Source organism: Orcinus orca, chromosome 16 (assembly GCF_937001465.1).
Source record: "Orcinus orca chromosome 16, mOrcOrc1.1, whole genome shotgun sequence".
In the NCBI taxonomy this organism is placed as follows: Eukaryota; Metazoa; Chordata; class Mammalia; order Artiodactyla; family Delphinidae; genus Orcinus; species Orcinus orca.
Genome location: NC_064574.1, coordinates 54,328,144 through 54,343,024, shown reverse-complemented (window position 1 = coordinate 54,343,024; position 14,881 = coordinate 54,328,144). Strand labels below are relative to the sequence as shown.

General features: G+C 48.7%; 1 protein-coding gene and 1 long non-coding RNA gene across 12 annotated transcripts in view; both read right to left on the bottom strand.

The window, feature by feature from the left end:
- RBFOX1 (RNA binding fox-1 homolog 1) overlaps positions 1 to 14,881 on the bottom strand; it is a 2,185,863-nt gene that overhangs the window by 1,622,793 nt on the left and 548,189 nt on the right. The gene's annotated exons all lie outside the window — the stretch shown is intronic.
- Positions 7,809 to 14,881, bottom strand: part of LOC125961531 (uncharacterized) — a 69,787-nt gene continuing 62,714 nt past the window's right edge. Inside the window, exon 3 of the long non-coding RNA XR_007472356.1 lies at positions 7,809 to 7,833. This is a non-coding gene — a long non-coding RNA (uncharacterized LOC125961531). The remainder of the gene's footprint in view (positions 7,834 to 14,881) is intronic.

Genomic DNA, 14,881 nt, shown 5'->3' with positions numbered 1-14,881 from the left:
CCCCCTAAAATACAGGATACCCACTTATATTTGAACTTCAGATAAACAGTGAACAAAGGTTTTTCTTTTTTAAAAAATAAATTTGTTTATTTATTTATTTTTGGCTGCTCTGGATCTTCGTTGCCGCATGGGGACTTTCTTTAGTTGCAGTGAGCAGGGGCTACTCTTCCTCGCGGCTCATGGGCTTCTCATTGTGGTGGCTTCTTGTTGCGGAGAACGGGCTCTAGGCATGCGGGCTTCAGTAGTTGTGGCACATGGGCTCAGTAGTTGTGGCTCACAGGCTCTAGAGCGCAGGCTCAGTAGCTGTGGCGCAAGGGCTTAGTTGCTCCGCAGCACGTGGGATCTTCCTGGACCAGGGCTCAAACCCGTGTCCCCTGTACTGGTAGGTGGTTTCTTAACCACTGCGCCACCAGGGAAGTCCCAAAGGTTTTTTCAATAATGTGAGTATGTCCCTCATACTGTATGGGACATACTTATGCTTAACAAATATTTATTGTTTCTCTGCAATTCCAAGGTAACTGGGCATCGTGCATTTTTACTTGCTACATCTGGCAACCTTTTGTGGGAGGGGCAAGGTGAGGAAACCATTCTCTCAGATCCTTCCCTCCTCTCTGGAAAAGGATACCATGGAGAAATGGGTGGATTATTCAGAGTCTGAAGCTTCTTGAACAGAATTATGATGCTGTGGTTAAGAGGACCGCCTCTAGGTCCAGCTCTGTGGGTTTAAATCCTGGCTCTGCTGCTTCTCAGCTGTTGAATCTGGGATTGGTGGTGTAATGGTACCTATTTTATACAGTGCGTGGGAGATGGTTAAGTGGAATCATCTATGTAAAGTGCTGGATGCAATGCTTGGAAATCACTCAACCCATGTCATTATGCACCATAGTTATTACAGGGGTCTTTGCAAATCAACTAGGGAGCACTTGCTAACCTGCCCGAACAGTGACCTGCAGTACAAGGCAATTTCCTTCATTCTCTAACCCACAGGCTGCCGACTCCCATTGCTGTCTGTTTTTGTAAATAAAGTTTTATTGGAACACAGCTGAGGCAGGAGATAGATAGGCCCCAGGCTGAGCAGCTGGAACTTGTCCCCTGTGGACAGATACTCGAAGATAAAGATAATAACAGGAGCAAGGAGGAGCTGAGTCCTGCTTGGAACAAGACAAAGAGACCAAGTATTTCTCATTCTTGAGGTCAAGGAGACCTCCCTGACTACACATGCACAGAAAGGCTCCTCAGGGGTCAAAAAAGGGAGGGGGCGCCACCCCAAAATAGGTGGTGTCAACCTCCCCATAGGCCTCTGTGCTGGAATCCATCTTGCTAAGAGATGTGTGCACACACAAGGGAGGACCCTGAGTTAAACCAAATATGGACCCAGAGCCAGGCAAACCAAGATGACTGGTCAGAGGAAACCCGGAAGAATTGCCCCGTGCAAGTGATTTAAACTTCCATGAAGGTGTGACTCTTTCTCTGTGCCCGCCCGTGTGTGTCTATCCACACGTACTCTTTGTCCTCCTAGTAAACACCTTACTTGTCTCACTACTTTCCGTCTCTTTGTTGAAATTCATTTCTCCAAAGCAGACAAGCCAGGACCTTGTCACTAGCCACTGGCCCTCGTGGTCTAGTGGTTCGGATTCAGCACTCTCACTGCCACGGCCTGGCTTCAATCTCTGGTTGGGGAACTGAGCTCCTGCTTCAAGCCGCCACAGGCCGAGGCCAGCCGCGATCACAGCCACGCTCATTCCTTTACGTATTGTCTGTGGCAGCTTTCGTGTTACAAGGGCGGGGTTGCGTAGTTGCCGTAGAGATTGTGTGGCTCTAAAAGCCTAAAATATTTATTAGTTGGCCCAAGACAAAGTTTGCCGATCCCTGATCTAACCACTTGCTTTAGTTTCCTATTGTTGCTACAACACGTTACTGCAAACTCAGTGGCTTAAACGATGCGAATTTATTCTCTTCCAGTTCTGGAGGTCAGATGTCGGAAATCGGTCTCTCTGGGCAACAGTCAGGGTGTTGGCATGGCTTTGCTCATGCTGGAGGCTAGAGAGGAGAATCCTTTTCGTTGCCTTTTCCAGCTCCTAGAGGCCACTGTCTGCATTCCCTGGCTTGTGGCCCCTTCCTCCATCTTCAAGGTACAATATTCCAGTCTCTGCTCCCATCACCATGTCACCTTCTCCCCAGCTCCTCCCACCTTCCCCTTATAAGGACCCTTGTGATTGCATTGGGCTCACCTCGATAATCCAGGATAATCCCCCAACTCAAGGTCCTTAACATAATCGCATCTGCGCAGTCCCTTTCTCCACGTAAGGTAACATTCCCAGGTTCTGGGGACATGGACATATTTGGAGGCATAATTATTCAAGCTATCACACCAAGGGGTCACAGAGAAGGCAGATGCCAGGCCACCACCCTAACCCGTTCTCATCCCAGCCCTGCACCTGGGAATGAAGAATGAACCCCTATAAACCTGCAGAGTGTGACTGAGCTTGGGTCCCCTCTGGGCTCTAACGTCTGGCAGGTGAGAGATTCTGGGCTGGGGAGCAGCAGGTGGGGAAAGCACCTACAGGAAAGGGAAGGTGTTCAGACCATCCTGCAGGCATGGAGCCTTCTACTTCCTTCCCCCTCCTTCAAGCGCTTCTGACCCAAATGAAGGCAACACTTTCCAAAAGACACACACTCTCAACAGGCCTCACTTACTGGGAGGTGCTCCCAACAGCCCCCTTGAAAAGCAGTGGCCAGCTTGAGGAGCACTCTCAAGGGCAGGAAGCTTGCTCTCCCACAAAAGCCAAGGAGCTGGGAAGAGACCAGGAAGTTTAGGAGCAAGAGAGGCACTTTGACGTGTTTGCAGGAAGCCCTCTGACAGCCCAAGCTCTCTCTCAGAGCAGCCCTGAGAGGCGCTCCTCCAGGTCTTGCCAGCGTGTTTCCCAGGATGCGGAACTCACTGCCTCCCCAGGTAGGTGGCCCTGTCCTCATTGGAGCCCACCTGCTGTTACAGGGTTCATTCCCTCTGCTGTGCCCACACGGGCCTCCAGGTAACTTTGATCACAGGCCCCACTTCTAACTAACCTAAGTTTCCATCCCTTTGTCATCGCCTCACATGTATGAAGCCCAGATTCTCATCCCAGGAGTTCCTTCCTCCATCCAAGAGCTCTGTGTTTATGTAAAAACTGACAGCACAGGGGGAGCTGTGTTCTAGGTGAACCAAAGGCACAGAAGAGAGGAGGTGCAAAGCCAAGTCACCCTCAGGCCAGCCAGTGGGCGACAGCTTTCTCCTCAGCAGAGCAGAGCATTCCCTGGGGCCCCAGTCTCATCCCGGCACTGTCAGACACCAGGGAGAGGGTGCGGCCTCTCTGGGAGTGGCTTTGTTCTTCCAGACTCTTTAGAAAAGCTGTCTGATTCACTGCTGTGCAGATGTACTGCCTCTGGTTCACATAAGGACAGAGCTGCAGGGAGGTCGGGCAGGCAAGAGGAGGCTGGGATTGAGGTGCCGGAAAACTGTCCCATTTGTGTCACTTGGCTCGTGACACAGGGCCTAGGTCAGTTTCTAAAACATGGCAGGAACCTAATGACTCTTTTCTGACTTTGGATGTGGGGAAATTGAGGAAGGGGAGTGTTACTAAGTTAGATATTAGACGGACTGTGAACAATGGACCATGAGTGTCTTGGTCACTATTCCCAGGGTCTAGCAGGGTCTCTGGCACACAGCAGGAGCTTACAGCAGACACTGCTGGCTGTTTACCCAACAGTCATTCCCAACCACCTTCTCTACTGTCTTAGTTTCTCAGTCTTGATAAAACCCTAGGGAGACTGATTCTAGCCAACGAGCTGCAAGGGGAGGACTGCCAGCGAGGGCATCTTCTCCGAAAGCAATTCTTCTGATAAAAGGAGCTTCAAGAAGAAAGAGCTTCCACTCATCCACTTCCTGCCTTGAAACACAGTGGGATGTTGTGATGCCTGGAGCTGTGGCAGCCATCTTGTGATCATGAAACCATGAACATGAGGATGGAAGTCTGTGCTGAAGGTGGCAAAGCAAAATTGTGAAGCAAAGTTTGGATTCTTGATGCTGTTGAACTAGTCCTGGAACCACTTGACTCCAGTCTTCTTGTAGAGCGAGACACTTTGTGCCTGTATTGATAAGCCTCTGTTGGCCAGGTGTGTTGTGTGCAGCTCAGGGCACTCTAGTTTATGGAGCACTTGATAAATATCTCCTGAGTTGTACTGGGGCAGTGGGGGTTGGGGGGCTTATAGGAAGTGAGTCAGGACCAGATAAAGCCAATAAGACACATAATGGCTGGGGAGGGAAAGAGGCTGAAAGAATTATGGCCAAAACCAAGAATATAGCTTTTGATGGAAAGTGGGTCTTGGAAAAAACTTAGTTCCTCCCAGTTAGAGATATTAGATTTCTGGTTCTGATTCTCTGTGAGTTTTTTTTTTTTTTTAGCCATGCAGCATGCGGGATCTTAATTCCCCAACCAGGGATCGAACCCGTGCCCCCTGCAGTGAAAGTGTGAAGTCTTAACCCCTGAACTGCCAGGGAAGTCCCATGATTTTCTGTGACTTTTATAAGACTTTTTCTCCCTGGTAAGTATTGAGCAGAGGGTGGAGAGGTTTATCTGGCATCTTAGCCAGCCAAAATGTGGTGCAGAGCATGGAATCTAGAACTGGACATGCTGAGTCTAAGTCAGTCTAGCTCTTCGAAGTCAGGGTTTTTCATCCTCAGCACTGCTGACATTTGGGGCCAGATAACCCCTTGCTGTAGGGGCTCTCATTATAAGAAGTTTATCAATATCCCTGGCCTCTACCATTAGAGGTCAGGAGCACTGCCTCCTCCGAGTTGTGACCCCAAAAATGTTTCCAGATATTGTCAAATGCCCCCTGGGGTGCAAATTTTCCTGGATGAGAAACATGCCTCTCTAATAGATTGTGAACAACGGAACTGACTCCTCTGGACATCCTTTTCCTCATCTGGCAAAGGGGAATAATAAGAGAACTACACGCTGGAGCTGGTGAGAGGGTTCACCGAGGTGGTCTGCAGAAGGGCCTTTAGTCGATATGAACTGCTCCGATGATTACTGTTCTTTGAGGTGGCCTGTGCCATGCCTACTTCATGACTTGGCACTCATCGGAGCTGAAAGGAATGTAGGTATTCATCCAAGTCCCCATTTTTCAGATAAAGAAACACAGATCCAGAGAGAGAAGGTGACCTGGCCAGTGTCACAGCCCCAGAAGCAGAGTCCAGTATCTTGAATGCTGACCTTTGTTGTCTCTTTTGAAGCGGAAATCTGAACCAGCCTTCCCCGAGAGCCTTGCCCTGACTCCCACAGGACCCTCAAGTCCAATCAGTTCAAGGGTGTTTACTGGGAACAGATTTCACACCAGACATCATGGTAAATACCAGGGATGCAGTGATCAGTAAGATGAGTATGGTCTACCCTGCCCTCATGAAGTCTGCTTGGAAAACCCAACATTACACAGATAATGACAGATGAGGTGCATTTGGAATCACACGAAGCCCTGAAATAAACCAAAATTGGAAGTAGACCCAGAAAACTCCAGTTCTGCCACTTTTTTCCCAAATGAGGGGCCGGAAGCTCCCAAGATAGAGGAGAACACTGGCATCGGCCAGTCGGCTTTCCCGAAAAGGCATTTCCCCACCTCCTCCTGCCCCAACAAGAGGGTGTGGGTGGTAGCCGGTGGGGTTGAGAGCAGAGAGCTGTGGGTGTGGAGCTGGGAATCACTGTGATTCTGAGGCTTATGTAATTTCTGAGAAAGCCATCTCTGATCAGATTTGGATGGGGACAAAAGAACAAACCACATGACCAATATGATCACTTAGGATTCTGCCAGCCGGACAAACTGTTGTCGTAATTTGTGTTACCCTGGGACACTTGGGGCTACATCCTTGAGGGTATTTCAGGCAGAGGGAGCAGTGTGTGTATTCAAGGCACTGAGGAAAGTCCAGTAGGCCTGGAATATAAAGAGCGTATGCAAAGGCTCCGTGGGAGGAGGGGAAGAGGGATGGTCAGGAAGATGATGGGAGTCCAGTGGGGTTGAGGCAGAGCAGGTGAGAGGGACCCTGGTAGATGACGAGGCCAGAAGTGTGGGCAGGGTCCTTATACTGAGACACCTCCAAATCACATTAGGGAATATGGATCCTTCTGCAGGTGCCCAGGGCCACTGGGGGGTCGTAGGTAAGAGTTTCCATTAGGGACACATCCCTTTGGCTTCAATTGGAGGATGCACTGGGGGAAGCAAGGCTGGAGATGGAAGACAAGTCAGGAAGCTGGAACTTAGGGAGAAAGATCCTTGGGAAGAAAGAGGTGGCCTGGGCTGGTGTAGAACACGTTCTCAAACCAGGAGCATTTGCCCTCCCAGACACTTGGCAATGATGGGAGACGTTTCAGGTTGTCACAACTGGGAGCAGGGGTGGTACTGGCATCTAGTGGGTGGAGGCCAGGGATGCAGCTAAACATCCTACAGTGCACAGGATGCGCCCCCACCCCGCCCCCAAAGAATACCCAGCCCAAGATGTCAACAGTGCTAAGGTTAAGTCCTGGCATTGAGAGATGGAGAAGTAGGTTTGAGTTGTGTTCAAGCACAGAGATGCTAAGAAACCAGCCCAAGGTCACACAGCTAGGAAGTGGCAGAATAGCATGCCCTTGCCTCCCTCAGCCTTCGTTCTATGATTTTCCCTCCCCAATCCATTAGCCAGTGCGGTTTGGAACTAACTAGGCTCAGAAGGTGCAACTGGCTGACTTGGCGATGAATTGGATGTGGTGGCTGAAGAATTAGGAAGTATCAAGTAACAGGTCCTAAGTAACAGGAAGGATCATGGTTCCATCCACTGACATGGGCAGCACAGAGGAGGAGCAAAGAAGGGGTAAGGATAGTAATGCAATCTGGGGCACAGTGGGGCCAGTGTCCTGGACGTGAGCAGAGTAAAAAGCCTTCAGAGCTCCCAGCTGTCTGGACAAAGGACGTCAGCGGCTCCCTGTCCCCCCAGACTTGAGCTTCTCAGCTCCCCATCATCCACCTGGGCCTCCCATATCCAGAGCCCCGTCTGCTGCATTACTTTCCTGGTGGCCCGGCTCTCCAGGCAGGAGTCTGGCTCTCCTGGAGCAACCTTGCCCCCAGCTGCAGAGCCCACGTCTCCCTCAGCAGCGACAGCAGCAGCAGCAGCCGCAGACAGAGCTGCCCTTCCACTCCCCAGACTTCAGTCACCCCCCCAGCCTCACGACTAATTAGACATCTGCAGCAAGCTACAATTTGCTAAATTGCCTCATGCTCCAACTTCTGGCAGGGACTAATCTGAGTTCTCAACTTGAAGCCCAGAGCCTTCCTCCAAGCAGCCTCGGCTCCCCAATGTCCCTTGTCTTCCCTGGACATCACTGTGCCCCCAACACCCAAAGGAAGTGGAGAGAGGACAGGTTAGGGGTATCTCCAGGATGGTGCAGGGGGAAGATAGGAGGCTATGGGCGTGGCTCCTTTAGGAGTCTGTCATCAATTGTCACCAGAAAAAGACCGCAGAAGAAGATGAATAAGTAATCAGATGTAACAACTTGCCAAATTGAGTTTAATCAAGAACTAAAATGGGTGACAGGAAACACGTTTTAGCGGGGTGGCAGATGAGACTCTTTTCCTCATAAGACCTTGAGAAAGAAGGGTCCTTGGAGACCATCTAGTCCAATGTTTCTCAAAGGGCCACCTGCCTCGGAATCCCCTGGCGGGGTGGGGGGTGGTTTGCTGGGAATACATATTCCTGGGCTCTGTCTCTGAAGATGCTGATCCAGTAGATCCGAGGGCGGGGGGTCAGGGTGGGCAGGAATACGGATGCTTTGAAACAAATAGGCCAGGTTTTTGACGCCCATAAAATCTGGCTGTGCTAGGATTGAGGTCCGCAAATCCCAGATTCCACTAAGCTTCCTCAGTCCTCCTCATCAGAATTAATCAGATACCGTTTCCTACAAAGCTGATCAATGCGTGTGCAGGTCCCACAAAGCCCTGTGCAGCTGTGCTAGCACGCCCTGCTCTGCCCTGCCAGGAACGCCTGCCCCACACTCTGTGCTCAGCTCACGTGCCCTGTCTCCTAGGATGTCCAAGTCTAAGTCAGGCACCTGATCTGGGGAGGACATATGTCTTGTCCCATAGGGGCCCCCAGTCCCTCACGTTCCCCTATTTTACATGCATGTGCAGGACAAGCAGGTCAGTTATGTTTCTGAAAGGGAGCTTCAACCATGGGTAGCAGAATGCCATCCTCCCCACTCGGGTTTGGAGAGGGAGAGAAGCATATGCATGAACATTTTTACTTCCAAATAAACACATGAGAGACTCCAATCTTTCCAAAATTATAATATTATAATAATTTGGACAGGGGCTGGACTGAAGAAAGGGATATCTCTGTTCTCTCTCCAACATCAAACATTGCCAGGACCAACACACATGTCAGTTCTTAACTTACTGATCACAAACCATCCTTAACTTTCAGTTAAAGGAGACCCGCTAAGAGCTGCTTAACAGGCAACATTGTATCAGCTAAGTTACCTTTATAATTGAAGGATACAGTGGACTGCCTCCCTCACTTGTACCATTCTGCCAACGTCTTATTAATGTAGATATTTGTTGAATTAGGAAATCATGAAGACCTGTCACCTTTTATTCCTCACAGGGGGCTTTCTTGGCAAAGGTAGTGAGACTTGTTACTGACTAAGACTCTAGAATGAGATTTTTACCCAGACCCTTAGCCCCCCTACTTAGCTCCTAGAGGTCTGTAGACAACCTGAAATTGAATGTAAAATATAAATTTTGGTGGGGGTCGTTGGCTATTGCCAGATTCTCAGAAACATTTGTGGCCCTAAAAGGGATAGAAGCACCTTTGGAGAATCTCCTTCTCGGCTGTCAGCTTTGTACAGCAGGGAGATGATCAAGATGACCTCTGAGGAGCTTTTAACCTTATCATTTGCAGGAGGCTTCCATTCACTCCCAGAGGCACGCCCTTTCCTGCAGGGGTCCCAGAGAGCTGATGTCCCTAGGAGATCATTTTCTGGAATGCCTCCTCTTCTTGTTCTATTTCTAAGACCCAGAACCCAGCTTTCTCCCTCTGCTGAGTCCATGAGGCCCCAATTAAGAAGCCACTGGACATTTGACAGGTTTGCACAGAATGCCCCATGAATGTGTACCTGCACTCATGGGGCAGAGACATATCAATAAGATGGAATTACAGTACAATCAGAAACATGGCAATGATGTTGTGTGCCAGGCTGTGAGCTAAGCATTTCATATATAGCATACTGTCTAATCTTCACAACAGCCCCAAGACCTGGACTATTATTCATCTCCATTTTATAATGAGAAAACTAAGGCACAGAGATGCTAAGAAACCAGCCCAAGGTCACACAGCTAGGAAGTGGCAGAATAGCATGCCCTTGCCTCCCTCAGCCTTCTTTCTATGGATTTGCCCTCCCCAATCCATTAGCCAATGCAGTTTGGCACTAACTTGGCTCAGGATCTAGTTTCACTGCCTTCACCCCAACTGCAGGAGGGCCTGGGGCAAGATTGGCACCACCCCGTATCCGCTGAGCTTCAGCCTCCCTTAGACCTCTCAGGTTATACCTGACCCGGGTGACTGGCTTCCTGCCCACCCAGTTCTCCTTCTCTTCCAGGTCCCAGTTCTGCCCCGAGCCCTTAGCTGGGTCCTGCCTCCTGTGTGTGGTCCTGGACCGTAACCTGCTGCTGGCTGGGGTCTTTCTTCAGCCAAATGGACATTCCTTCCCTCTAGAATTAGGACACTCGATACACATTTCTTGAGAGCTTCCCATGTTCCAGACCCCATTTTAGGCAATGGAAGCATGTGTGAACAAGATTGAGTCCCTGATCTAAAGGAGCTTATGCATTCATTTTTAAACAAAATCTTTAATGAACAACTACTATGTGACACGAAGTGTAGACGTTTGTATTATTGTGATTAAGGTGGACAGATGTTCAACTAGCCAACAAGTGCATTAGCAAGCTTATTTTACACAATGATAAGGGTCACAGTGAAACGCAGTTGGGGGATATGCCAGGATGGCAGGTGGGAGCCTCATTTAGATGGGACGGTCTGGGATGTCCAGTGGAAGAGCTGGCATGTGAGAGGAGACCTGAATGCCCAGAAGATGCTGGTCATTCTGTGCACGGGGGTCAGAGGGAGCAGCTAGGAAACAGCCTGATGGCAAGACTGACCCTGGGCCATTGAAACAATATTGTCAGTTTTAGAGACACAAAGAATGGCAGGGAAGCGGATCCTGCTTGGGGGACGGGTGGCAGCAAGACCAGATGGGCACACTGCAGCCGTGGAGAGGATGTGAATGTCATTGTATGTGGACAGTGGGGACACGCAGAGAAGGCATCAGTGTGATTTGATTTGGGTTCAGAGATCATCCCAGCTGCTGTATGTCATCTTCCCATGGGTCTCACCCATAGGGGTCTCCCCTCCCAACCAGACCCACAGACACCCACCCAAAAGGAGCTGGAAGCTCCACTCCTGCTGGGACTTGGTCCCCACCCTCCCGAGGGGCCTCCAGACCTGACTCAGCTCCCCTCAATCCTGGCCCCGTCTCATCCTCTTTCCTCCAGCTGCTAGGCTATGATTGATACTGAGCTTTCATGGAGCTGCATTCATTTTTATAGAAAACAACAACAACAACAGCAAAGAGCAGATAATTGGAAGTTCAATGATTCCTTTATGCTCCCGAGTGCCTGTGCACAACAGAACAGGCTTGGTGGGCTGAAATGATCCCCACCCCCAATATCATCATAAAATGCCTAGTAAGGCTTGATGCCCAGAGTGGATGAGGAAGTTTCACCAACTCCACCCAACTGGAAGCACACGGTTTCTAACCCAACATGCAGGTGGCCAGGTGATGCCAGACCCTGAGCAGCCACAACATTGGAGACAAATTGCAAACGGCTTTGCCGCCCATGCGTGGGTGCTGGACAGTCCTAGCCTGGACAAAAGTGGCAATCTGATGTTTTAAAAACCCTGCAGTGAAATGTCAGGGCCATGTGAATATACGGAGCAAATGAAGGAACTGGAATCAAGAAGAAAGGAAAGGCAAACATCCTCAGATCTTGCCCCTGGGGGTCTTTCATGCCATCTATGCCAATAAGTTATCTAAGGAGGAAAAAAAAAAACAACTTTTTCTTTTTTGTTTCCCCTCTGAACGGAGAGTTTTTCCAAAAGGTTCCAATTTATCTTTGATTCTGTAGTTGCTGGTGATAGTATTCAAAGACCTTTGGGGTAACAGGTGCATTTCAAATGAGTGGAAGTAACAAATAAATTGGATCCAGGATTTACAACGTTAGGGATGTCTTTGTTCTCTTGGTTCAATGCCTGGCTTGTGGACAGCAGAGCTACACAGCCCACAGGAGTCCAGGGAGATGGTGGCCGGGGGCCTATTGAGCGGGGAGGAGAGGAGGGGATGCAGGGAGAGAAGGGAGGAAGCAGAGGAGAACCACTGAGTTCTCCTATGCAGTTCCTCAGAATGTGCTCAGGCTCTGCCTCCAAAATACGACTGACACCCTTCTTCCTCCCTCCATCCCTGCTGCCACCACCCTGGTCCGAGTCATCATTAGGACTTAAACAGTCTTCCGCTGGTTCCCCTCACTTCTCTTTGCCCCTTCAATCCATTTTCCACATAGCAGTCAAAATGATCTTTTCAAAACCCACAGTTCATCATGTGACTCCCAGCTTGAAACCCTTCTAGAGCTTCCTACGGGTACTTAGAATAACCTCTTTGCTTGCTACAGCCTAGAAATCTCTGCAGGACTGGCCCCTGCCTCAGTCTCCCTCTACACTCCCGTGTGGTCAGCAGACTCTAAGATGGTCCGCGAGATCCCGTGTTCTGGGCATTCATGCCTTTGTGAAATCCCCTCTCCTTGAGTGTGAACCAGACCTTGAGATTTGCTTCTAATGAAGAGAAGACAACAAAGGTGAGAGGGATTGAAACCAGGTCCTTCCTCAGTCAAACCTTTAGATGACTGCAGCCTGCAAGACCCTGGAACCTTCACTACTGACCCAAAGTGCTAAGAAATGTTGTTTTAAGTGCTGTTGGGGTAATTTTTTACACAGCAGTAGACAGCTCAGGTATCCAGCCACATTTTTCTCCTTTCAGCCGACAGGTATACCATTGTCTTCTCTGCCCCGGGAGCCCCACATACTCTACCTTCTCCTGAAATGCTCCACCCCCACCCTCCACATGGCTGCATGTTTTTCATCCTTTATTTCTAGGCTAAGATGTCACTTTCTTAGAAAATTGACCTGATCACACCATCTAAGTAGTTACTCCACCTACCAGTGTTCTTTAATACCCTTTAGTTCTTTAATTCCCTTTGTAGATCTGATCATGGTTAGTAATTATAAATTATTGATATATGAGGCAAATGACTCTCTCCCAATGCATGGATGGACAGATGGGTGGATGGATAGACAGGTGGGTGGGAGGGTGGATGGATGGATGGATGGATGGATAGTTGGATAGATGGATGGGCAGAAGGATGGATGGATAATGGATGAGGAGGAGAAAGAGCCACACAGGCACATTGCTTTGTGTTCAGAGGAAGATGGCTAATATAGCAAGAGGACTTGGAACTTTAACTTAAAGCAGGGGTGGACAACTAAAGTTTAATTAGAGCACCCATTTTTTTTTAATACTGTCTATAGCTGCTTCCAGTTGAGTAGTCAAGACAGTGACAGTGTGACCTGAAAGCTTAAAACAGTTATTATCTGACCCTTTTCAGGAAAAGTTTGCTGACCCCTGATCTAGAGAGAGGGGATTCTTAGGGTGGGTGGAAGGAGTGTCTTCAAGTACTGCAAAGAAGTAGAATATAAGTTGTCCTATGTAGCTTTAAACGGGTAGAAAACAGTACTAATGTGTAAAAAGAGGGACAGATGTGGGCTCAACAGGAAACAGAATATTCTTAGATTCAGAGCTGCTCCCAAAAGTAGGCTTCCCAGGGAATCAGTGAGCACTCTGCCTTGGAGGTATGCAAGGGAAAACTAAAAAACCACTTTCCAGAACATTGTAAAGATATTCATTGGTCAAGGATTTAGGGTTCCTTAACCTGTTTGTGTCATGAACTCCTTTAGAAGTCAGATGAAACCTAAGCACCACTTCTCAGAATTGCACTTATAAATGCACAAATATATACATAGAATATATAAATTATATTAAAATACAGATAAAAATTTGTAAGAGAACAATATGTCTGTGCTTTTTAATTGACACACTAAATAACAATATCCAGTGATGGTCTATAGTAACTTTGAAGTAGAGATGAGCATAAAGTAGGGGTCAGCAAACCATGGTCCACAGGTCAAGTCTGGCCCACAACTTGTTTTTGTAAATAAATTTTATTGGAACACAGCCACTCCCTTTTTGTTTACATACTATGGCTGTTTTCATGCTACACAGTGTAGTTAAATAGTTGAGACAGCAACCATATGGGCCACAACACCAAAAATATTTACTCCCTGACCTTATACAGAAAAAGTTTGCCAACCCCTGGCATAAGGGACTTTCAAAATATCTGTGACATAATATGAAAATACCTGGAATTTCTATTAGCAATAGAACCACAGGTACTACCAGCACTGTTGAGGTTTGTTTTGAAATTCACACTGAGGGGTGGAGTAAATTTCTGGTAAAAGTGCTGGGGGGAGGAGTGACTGCTTAATGGATATGGGGTTTCCATCTGGGGTGATGAAAAGGTTCTGGAACAGCGGGGATGGTTGCCCAATACTTAATGTACTTAATGTCCCTGAATCTTATCTTTAAATTGGTTAAAATGATAAATTTCATGTTATATGTTTTTACCACCCAAAAAATGCACTAAAAAATAGGATATATTTTTTCCATCCAAGTTCATGGACCCCCTGAATTCCAACCACGAACTCTAGGTAAAAATCCAAGTATATTCCAGGAGTCTAAGTTCTTAGAGAAACGCTCAGCCCGTGTATTGGAAAGTGTAATGATGCTGGGGTGCTGGAGTAAAAGCAAGAGGTTGACCCTCCTGGTGAGGGAAGCAGAGAGACAGAGCCCATGTCCAAGTCCCTTGGGCACACAAGCCAGGACAGAGCATGTGGTTACGTCTCTGGGGCGGCCAGGGGAAGTGCAAGAAAAAATAAATCTCCTACCCCACCTCAGGAACCCAGGAACTAGACACAGGAGGGCTCAAGAGGCCCATTTAGTGATTCTCTGGGTTTGTATGCTACTTACCGCACAGCTGCCCTCAGACCTCTGAAGCCACAGGGCTCCGTGCATGCAGGGATCACATGTAAAGCCACGTCTGAGCCCGCCCCGCAGCCTGGGAAGACAGAGGCCTCAGATGCCCTGCAAAGGCAGGATGCCTAATTGTGGAACTCAATTCTGTTTTCATAGGAATCAATTTGGAGGGATTATCATTTTCGATTATTCAACAACATCCAATTTTCTCTTCACACCTCCGCCAGACAGGAGGAGAGAAATTGCATATGTCAATCACCCCCAAAGGCCATGGACGAGCCTGAAGTCAACCAGCATCGAGGGAGCATGAGCAGGGCCCTGGGAACGTGCCCTGGCTTTTCTGAGACAAATGGAGACACCAGATGGCCTTTTGCCCCAGACTCCAGGACACTGTCTGGCGCTTGTTCTCCCTGTCAAGGAGGGAGACAGACAGGCTTCACGCTGGAGAGTGATAGGCTCGGGGGACTGAGGAGGGAAGCAGCCCCTGCCCCCTACACCTTGGACAGTCTTCCTACTCCTATTCACCCAGCATCACGGAGGGCCCTTTCCAAGTCCTTGGAAATAACAGGAAGGAGCCCCATCCTCCCATCCCATAACCCTGAGCTCTCAACCTTGGCTTCATA